The 8,865-nt window shown below is 37.4% G+C and overlaps 2 non-coding genes across 2 annotated transcripts; one reads left to right on the top strand and one right to left on the bottom strand.

Annotated features, from left to right (window-relative positions):
• Positions 1-7,353: 7,353 nt before the first annotated feature.
• TRNAK-UUU (transfer RNA lysine (anticodon UUU)) lies at positions 7,354-7,426 on the top strand. Its single transcript has one exon. It is a non-coding gene; the product is annotated as a tRNA-Lys (tRNA).
• A 297-nt stretch (positions 7,427-7,723) lies between these two features.
• On the bottom strand, positions 7,724-7,796 carry TRNAK-UUU (transfer RNA lysine (anticodon UUU)). The gene has a single exon. It is a non-coding gene; the product is annotated as a tRNA-Lys (tRNA).
• Positions 7,797-8,865: the final 1,069 nt, after the last annotated feature.

Genomic DNA, 8,865 nt, shown 5'->3' with positions numbered 1-8,865 from the left:
CCCATGTCCGCTGAATCGGCAGCCGGACTCTCAACCACTGCGCCACCAGGGAAGCCGCTATTGGGTTTTTTTGCAGACAGTTATCATGTTCCATCTCTAACCCTCTTTTGTTTTTCTGCAGGCTGAAAATCCCCTCAGAACCTTTAACTATTTATTTGCCATGGCTTCAAGCCCCCTTGCCACCCTTCTGAACAAGTACCTCTTTGTCCTATTTAAAATGTGGCCCCCAGAACCAGATACACACGCATGCAAAATAAAATGGGGCAATGACCTCTCTTAATTTGCACATTGCACCTTGCTCTATTTCTGGCACCACCTCCGACTTAGGTGGAGATCCAGAGTTTTGTAAATAAGCTGAAGAATTAATTCTTTTTTCACAGTTGCTCCCAGAGAGCTTTTTTAGGTGAACCACTGTCAACTATTTCTCCTCTCTTTTTCTGCAATTAATTTTAATTTTTGAAAAAATCCCAAACAGGAGTTTGTTTTGTATCTTTTAAATAGTACCTTGTTACTTTAGGTCCTTTCCTACTGTCTCCTGGACTCTTGGAATTGTGATCCTGTCATGCGATTCAGTTTGTCGACAAGTATTTGTTGAATATCTGCTGTGTGCCAAGCACCAGTGTAGAGGATTCTAAAACAAGTGACACCTGGAATCTGCCTAGAGGAGGCCTCAGACTGACCAGGTAAAGAGAATGTGATAAGTGCAATGATGAGCTGCAGTTAGCCTTGTCTGGAGAGTCGGGAGAGATTAGCTCTTTCACTTTTGCATTTTGAAAATTGTTGATTAACTTATCTAACTTATTTTCATTTAAAGCCTTGGTAAATATGTTGAATAGGACATGATTAAGAGTAGAGCTTTTCCCCTCATGGTTGACTCTGATTCATGATTAATTGTTCCTCTTCCAGGGTTGTTCTTAAACCAATTATCCCACCTACTAGAGGTCAACATCTGGAAACATTTCTCTGACCTTTCCCAAGGAGTTCATAAAACCTCATTAAATGACTTGCTATCATGAAAACAAATCATAACTATAGTATTTCTTCTACCAGTCAAGTAATCTTGCCAAAAAAGAAAATGAAATTGGCTTAACAAGCTCATAACTGACTCAGTGATCACCGCTTCCTTCTCTAAGAACTGTGCTCACAAACCATTTATTCAATAAAGAAACAGGAAATCTGGGTTTAGTCTAGCTATTCTAGAAACGAGAAAGTTACATAGGTCTTCAGTTTCCCAATCTGTAACATAAAATGGCTGAATCAGATGACTTTTCTAAGGCCCACTGCAGCTTTAAAGGAATTAGAAGCCAATGTTATTGGTCTAGAGCCTTCCTTAAAAGTTATAAGGAGTGGGCTTCTCTGGTGGTGCAGTGGCTGGGAATCTATCTGCCAATGCAGGGGACACGGGTTCGAGCCATGGTCCGGGAAGATCCCACATGCCACGGGGCAACTGGGCCCATGCACCCCAACTACTGAAGCCTGCGCACCTAGAGCCTGTTCTCCGAAACGAGAGAGGCCACCACAGTGAGAAGCCCGCGCACCGCAAAGAAGAGTAGCCCCCTCTCACCGCAGCTAGAGAAGGCCCACGTGCAACAACAAAGACCCAATGCAGCCAAAAGTAAATAAATTTTTAAAAAAGTTCTAAGGAGTTACTTCAGACATACAAAAAGGTACAATGAAGAATATGATTTCCTTTTCCCCACCATTCTTCCTATAGAACAATACTTTACCTATACAAAAAAGTTCCCCGCAGTCCCTTCTCCGATGGCATCTCCCTCCTTCAACTGCAGAGGGAACCATTATCCTGAGTTTGGTACTTACCCCTGCCATGCATTTCTTTAGACTTTTAGGGTTATATACCTGTATATATTCCTTTCAAATAATTTATGCTTTAAATTTTTTTGTAATTTGTCTTCATGTTTGTCCCTCTGCACATTGTCTGTGTCCTAATCTCCTTTTCTCATAAGGACATCAGCCATATTGGATTAGGGCCCACCTGTATGATCTCATTTTCCCTTAGTCATCTCTATAAAGGGCCTATTTGCAAATAGAGTCACATTCTGAGGTACTGGGGCTTAGAACTTCAACATACGAATTTTGAGAGGGCACAGTTCAGCCCATAACAGTAATGAATGCACCACCATTTTTTTAATCCCATCTCTTCCTTTGACAAATATTTAGGTGTTTCCTATTGTTTGCTCTACAAACAATGCTGCTATCAACATTCTTGTACGTGTCTCTATGTGTACTTTAGGGAGTAGAATTATTGGGTAATATACGCATTATCAACTCAGTTAGATCGTGATAAAGTGTCTCCAAGTGATTGTAGAAGTATACATTCCTGAAAGGAGTGTGTAATGATTCTGTTGCTTCACATTTTCACCAACACTTGTATAATAACAAGGTTTTTTAAACATAGATGTGAAATGATTTCTCGTGGTGGTTTGATTTATGTGTCCATGATTATTAGTAAGTTTGAGTATTTTTTCATATTTATTGACTACTCATCTATAAATTGTCCATATCTTTTGCCCATTTTTCTATTGGTTTGTCTTTTTCTTATTGATTAATGAGTTCCCTATATAATCTGGATATTAATCCTTCTTAATTATATGTATTACAAATAACATCTTCAAATCTACAGCTTGTTTTCACTTTTTGAATGTTGTCCTTTGAACAGAAGTTTTTTAATGAAGTCAAATTTATTAATTATTTTCTTTATGATAGCTTTTGTGCATGTTGTAATGCAGAGATCCGATTTTACTTTTTCAATTACAAATTGAACAACAAACGTATGGCTCTATTATTGAATCTATAAACTGTGAGTCTATAGGTTCTTGAATTAATCTTTCCTTCCCATTTAACATAATCATTGAAGGTTTTGTAGAAGAATGGAGCCTTTAAGAATGAATAGGATTTCAAGAGGCAGAGGTGGGAGAAGTCGTTTGAAGAAATATGGCATAAATGATGAGGAGAGGGAGGAAGAATTAGAAGACTGTCTAAAAATCAGAGAAAGAAAGAGTCTCCTATGATTGAAATGTTGATTACCATATAGAAGATTGGCACTGTATTGAATTACACTGTCCAATATAATAGCCACCAGGCACATGTGTTTGAAATGTGGCTAGTCCTAATGGAGATGTGCTGTAAGTGTAAAATACACATCAGATTTCAAAGACTTAGTAGGAAAAAAATAATGTAAAATATCTTAATAATATTTTGTATTAATTACATGTCAAAATAATATTTTGATATATTGAGTTGAATAAAATATACAATGAATTTTATCTTCTTCTTTTTACTTTTTTAATGTGGCTACTAGAAAATTTTAAATCGCATATGTGGTTTGCATTATATTTCTATTAAATGGTACTGGCATGGGATGGATTTGCAGGCTGGATTTTGGATTTTGAATGCTGCTATAAAAAGTTCCATGTGTTATTCAATAAGTAGCAGAATCAAAGGGTTTTGAGCAAAGAAAGGTCAATCTAATATTCCTAAATTGATGACTCAACATCTCATCTACACACAGCCACTTTTAGAAACCATTCTACCATTAGCCCTATGTGGATGATTAGCTCTCGTCATTTGATTGTTACAGAGAATACTTAATATGGTAGTCCTTGTTACTGTTTTTAATGTAACATGAATGGAACAAATATGTGTGTTCCTTTGAGTGAGAAACTGGGACATTAATGAGTCAAAATTTTTTTGTGGTTTTTTTTTTTTTTTTTTTTTTTTGCAGTCCGCCGGCCTCTCACTGCTGTGGCCTCTCCTGCTGCGGAGCACAGGCTCCTGACGCATAGGCCCAGCGGCCGTGGCTCATGGGCCCAGCCGCTCCGCGGCATTAGTGGGATCTTCACAGACCGGGGCACGAACCCGTGTCCCCTGCATCGGCAGGCGGACTCTCAACCACTGCACCACCAGGTAAGCCTGAGTCAAAATTTTAATAGCTCCCCATTGCTTAGGGGATAAAGTTATTCTTTTGCCCAAATTATTAATAACTCAATATTGTCAGCTTTCCAAATTCTCTACATCTCCCTCCACTCCAGTCAAACATATGTTAAGCCTTAAATCGTAGCAATGTTTTCTTAGGTCAGTCTCCCAAGGCAATAGAAATAAAAGCAAAAATTTACAAATGGGACCTTACAAGCTTTTGCACAGCAAAGGAAACCATGAACAAACCAAGAAGACAGCCTATGGACTAGGAGAAAATATTTGCAAATGATGAGGCTGACAAGGGATTAAATTCCAAAATATACAAACAGCCCACACAACTCAATCACAAAAAAAACCAACCCAATCAAAAAATAGGCAGAAGGGGCTTCCCTGGTGGGACAGTGGTTAAGAATCCACCTGCCAATATAGGGGACATGGGTTCGAGCCCTGGTCTGGGAAGATCCCACATGCCACGGAGCAACTAACCAGTGCGCCATGACTACTGAGCCTGCGCTCTAGAGCCCGCGAGCCACAACTACTGAGCCCGTTTGCCACAACTACTGATGCCCGCGTGCCTAGAGCCCATGGTCTGCAAAAAGAAAAGCCCATGCACAAAGCCCACACACCACAACGAAGACCCAGTGCAGCCATAAATAAATAAATTAATTTATTAAAAAAAAAATGGGCAGAAGACCTAAATAGACATTTCTCCAAAGAAGACATACAGATGGCCAATAGGCACATGAAAAGATGCTCAGCTTCGCTAATTATTAGAGGAATGCAAATCAAAACTACAATGAGGTATCACCTCACACCATTCAGAATGGCCATCATAAAAAGTCTACAAATAAATGCTGAAGAGGGTGTGGAGAAAAGGGAACCCTCCTACATTGTTAGTGGGAATGTAAATTGGTGCAGCCACTATGGAAAACAGTATGGCAGTTCCTTAAAAAAGTAAAAATAGAGTTGCCATATGACCCAGCAATCCCACTCCTGGGCATATATCCAGAGAAAACTATAATTTGAAAAGATACATGCACCCCAATGTTCATAGCAGCACTATTTACGGTAGCCAAGACATGGAAGCAACCTAAATGTCGATCGAGAGATGAATGGATAGAGAAGATATGGTAAATATATACAATGGAATAGTACTCAGCCATAAAAAGAATGAAATAATGCCATTTGCAGCAACATGGATGGACCTAGAGATTATCATACTAAGTGAAGTAAATCAGAAAGAGAAAGACAAATATATGATATCATTTATATGCAGAATCTAAAATATGATAGAATGAACTTATTTACAAAACAGAAACAGACTCACAGACATAGAAAACAAACTTATGGTTACCAAAGGGGAAGGAGATTGGAGGGATAAATTAAGAGTTTGGGATTAGCAGATACAAACTACTATATGTAAAATAGACAAACAGCAAGATCCTAGTGTATAGCACTGGGATATTCAATATCCTGTAATAAACCATAATGGAAAAGAATATGAAAAAGTATGTGTGTGTGTGTGTGTATATATATCTGAATTACTTCGCTGTATACCGAAAATGAACACAACATTGTAAGTCAAGTATACTTCAATAAAAGAACAAATATGTGTTAAGCCTTATAGACAGTATGACTATAGTTAACAATTCTGTCCTACATATTTGTATTGCTAAGAGAGTAGATCTTGAAAGTTCTATTACAAGAAAAAAAAATGTTGTAACTGTGTGGTGACAGATGTTAACTAGACTTATTATGGTGATCATTTTGCAATGTATACAAATATCAAATCTTTAGGTTGTGCACCTGAAACATAATGTTAAATGTCAATTTTACCTCAATAAAAATTAATTTAAAAAAATATGTTAAGCAATTGTTGAAGGTTAGGTAGTGTCAGAGAATGATAGAAAGAACAGAATCCATGGAGTCTGATCTTGTTATAGCTTTGCTATTAACTCGTTATGTAACTTCATGAATGCTTATTACATGTCAGACACTATTCTAAGCAATTTATGTAAGCTATCTTATTTCATTCTTGCAATCATTTTATTGTCCTGAGACAGAGAAATATCTTACTCAAGATCACAGAGTGGTAATAAGGATTCAAAAAGGGGCACCTAACTTCAGAACCCAGCCTTTACGTAGAGCATTTATCCTTTCAGTTTTTCAGTGTACATATATGCACACTTTAAAATTTTTTTAATTGAAGTATAGTTGATATAAAATATTATATTAGTTTCAGGTGAACAACATAGTGATTCAGTGTTTTTAGAGATTATACTCTGTTAAAAGTTATTACAAAAAAATGGCTATACTTTCCTGTGCTGTACAATATATGCTTGTTGCTTAAATTTTTTATTTGAAATATTTCCTAACTTAACGATATTTTACAATTATTCCTAAGTTGTGTTATTTTATATATGATTATTAATGGCTGCATATCATTCCTTATTAAGGCTGTACCATAATTTATATAGCCATTTATGTCATTTACAATTTTTCCCAATTAAAATGCTTTGACGTTCTCTCTTGTAATCAGGTCTTTTTGCACATCCCTGATTATTTCTTTAGGACAAATTCCTATGAGTGGAATTGCTGGACCAGAGCAATCACTTCTAAAGCAGTTGGAGTTAAGCAGATGGAATTAAGGCAAAGCAACATCAGCTAACGAAAACACTTTAATGTCTCACTGTAAGCCCCACCGAGGGTAATTCTCTGCGCCAACCCTATAGCAAAGGGCAGTGCTCAGATTACTGGTGGCTGTGGAACAGAAGAGCCTCCAATGCCAAGATCAATAAAATGTCTTTCTGCTGGCATGTTCAGCTTTCCGCTCTGGTTTAGTAGGATTTCTGCCCTCAAGGCCATTGTGGGTGACCTACTCCAGTTTGCGTCATGTAAAATTACTTGGACTCCATTAAGGGACCTACAGGACAATCCCACTATCCCTCTGCAGGGTCCTTTCTCCCACTTTATACTACACAGTTCAATCCAATAGCTTCAGAACAGCACATCTCTATTCTCTCTTAGAGAGATTCATTTTTTGTTGTTATCGTCGGGTAGGTTTTAGAACGGATATCCACCCCATTATCAATAGCATAACAGATCTGGTGTCACTACAACTCTTCAAAAGTGACATACCTCGCCGTTCTGTTAATCCTGGACCTGTTAGAGAGGTTACAAATCAAAGACGCCTACCTAATAATGGTTATTGGGCACATAAGTGTCTCACAATTTTGAGTTAACTGCTAAGGCTGTTGAAAGGTGCATGATTTACGTCTTCTTGTTTTTCTTGGCGTATGAATACAGAGCTTTATTGGGTTTAAAACGGTTTCACAAAATGCCGGCGGAAGGAATCGATTACACAAGGTTCCTCCTTCTTAAGTAAGATACTGTAGCACGAACATTTTTGTCGCGAGAGCCCGGATAGCTCAGTCGGTAGAGCATCAGACTTTTAATCTGAGGGTCCAGGGTTCAAGTCCCTGTTCGGGCGTTTCGGTTTTATCGTTCTTTTCGTTTTGCTTTTGTTTTTTTTTTCCTCAAGTACTAGAAACCTGAAGGAAAAAAAATTCCTTCCCACTGGGAAACTACCATGCGAAACCTCCATACTCGCCAAGAAATTGAGTGATTTTGGGTAGTCGCTTCTTTTTCTTCTCTGAGAATATGTTTATTTAGCATACTCTGAAATCAGTGAAAAATGAAATTGATTCGATTTAAGGTAGAAGTACGCTGTGGCATTGAGGTTTTCGTATATGTAGTAAGCTAAGACAGGGAAAAGAAAACGAGAAAACGCCCGAACAGGGACTTGAACCCTGGACCCTCAGATTAAAAGTCTGATGCTCTACCGACTGAGCTATCCGGGCACCTTCTTAAGAAACTCTCTCTTATTTTTACTTGATAGTATTCTAATAAATTTCTTCTCACATAGATTAAATTTAGGTTTTAATTAGTATTAAAGTATTTTTTTCAGCAAGATGAAGAAAAACATTCACTTTTCTATATTTTTCTCCATTTACTTAATACATGTTTTCTTCAAGTTCTTTCATAGTTCGTGTTTTGTAAATTTCCAATATTTACTAAGCTCTCTAAAACCAAGCGGTACTAAATTACAGAGATGGGCAACCAAGATGAACATTAAAAATTCGGACAGCTGCAACCTCTTTTTATTACAATTCTTCTGTCTGCCATATATTACTTCCCTGATAGGACTTCATAATTTTAGTTATATTCTACTGAACCAGATTACAGTATTTTTCCCATATTGTTAATGAACAATATATTTCCCTTCACTAGATGATGTAGCTGTTAAACAAGCATTCCTTAGCACAAAAGAAGGAAAGATACATTTGATTCATGAATAGAGGAGCTAATATAGGAAAACAGAAGTGACTGTGGAAAGGTGAGTGTGAATTTAGATTGAGAGAGAGTTTAGACCTTTAATTTAGATTTTGATTCAATTTTTGCCTTTCTCCCTCTTCCCAACAAGTTGCAGTTTTCAAATCAGACTCACAAGGTGAATCCTTCTAAAGCAGTATAAGTGTGTACCAGTGGAACATGTACATGTGTACCAGCAACATGGAGTATTAAGAATAAAAATCTCCAGATCAGCCTAGTTTTTCTTAAAATCAACTTCATCAACCCTGACGCATAGGGTGTGGAACACAGGATTATGAAATTTCAAGACTGATAAGGGAATTCATTTTTGTTTCTGGGAACTTGAGGCTTCTGAACACAATGAACAAAATTGCCCAGCCTCAGTTGTAGGAGTTTGTTTCCTACAATTGTCTGATTCTTTTAGAACAAAGACTAACAAACTGTGTGATCCTAAACAGGCCTGGGTTTCCACATCTATAAAATGAAGGAAATTGATTAGATGACCTGTAAGATACCTTCTAAATCTAAAATTTTACTACCCTGTTACTTTTCCCACTG

The sequence above is a fragment of the Lipotes vexillifer genome, unplaced genomic scaffold (genome assembly GCF_000442215.2).
Source record: "Lipotes vexillifer unplaced genomic scaffold, Lipotes_vexillifer_v1.1 scaffold1122, whole genome shotgun sequence".
NCBI lineage: Eukaryota > Metazoa > Chordata > Mammalia > Artiodactyla > Lipotidae > Lipotes > Lipotes vexillifer.
The sequence above is the reverse complement of the archived record's forward strand: the minus strand, read 5'-3'. Positions and strand labels throughout refer to the sequence as shown.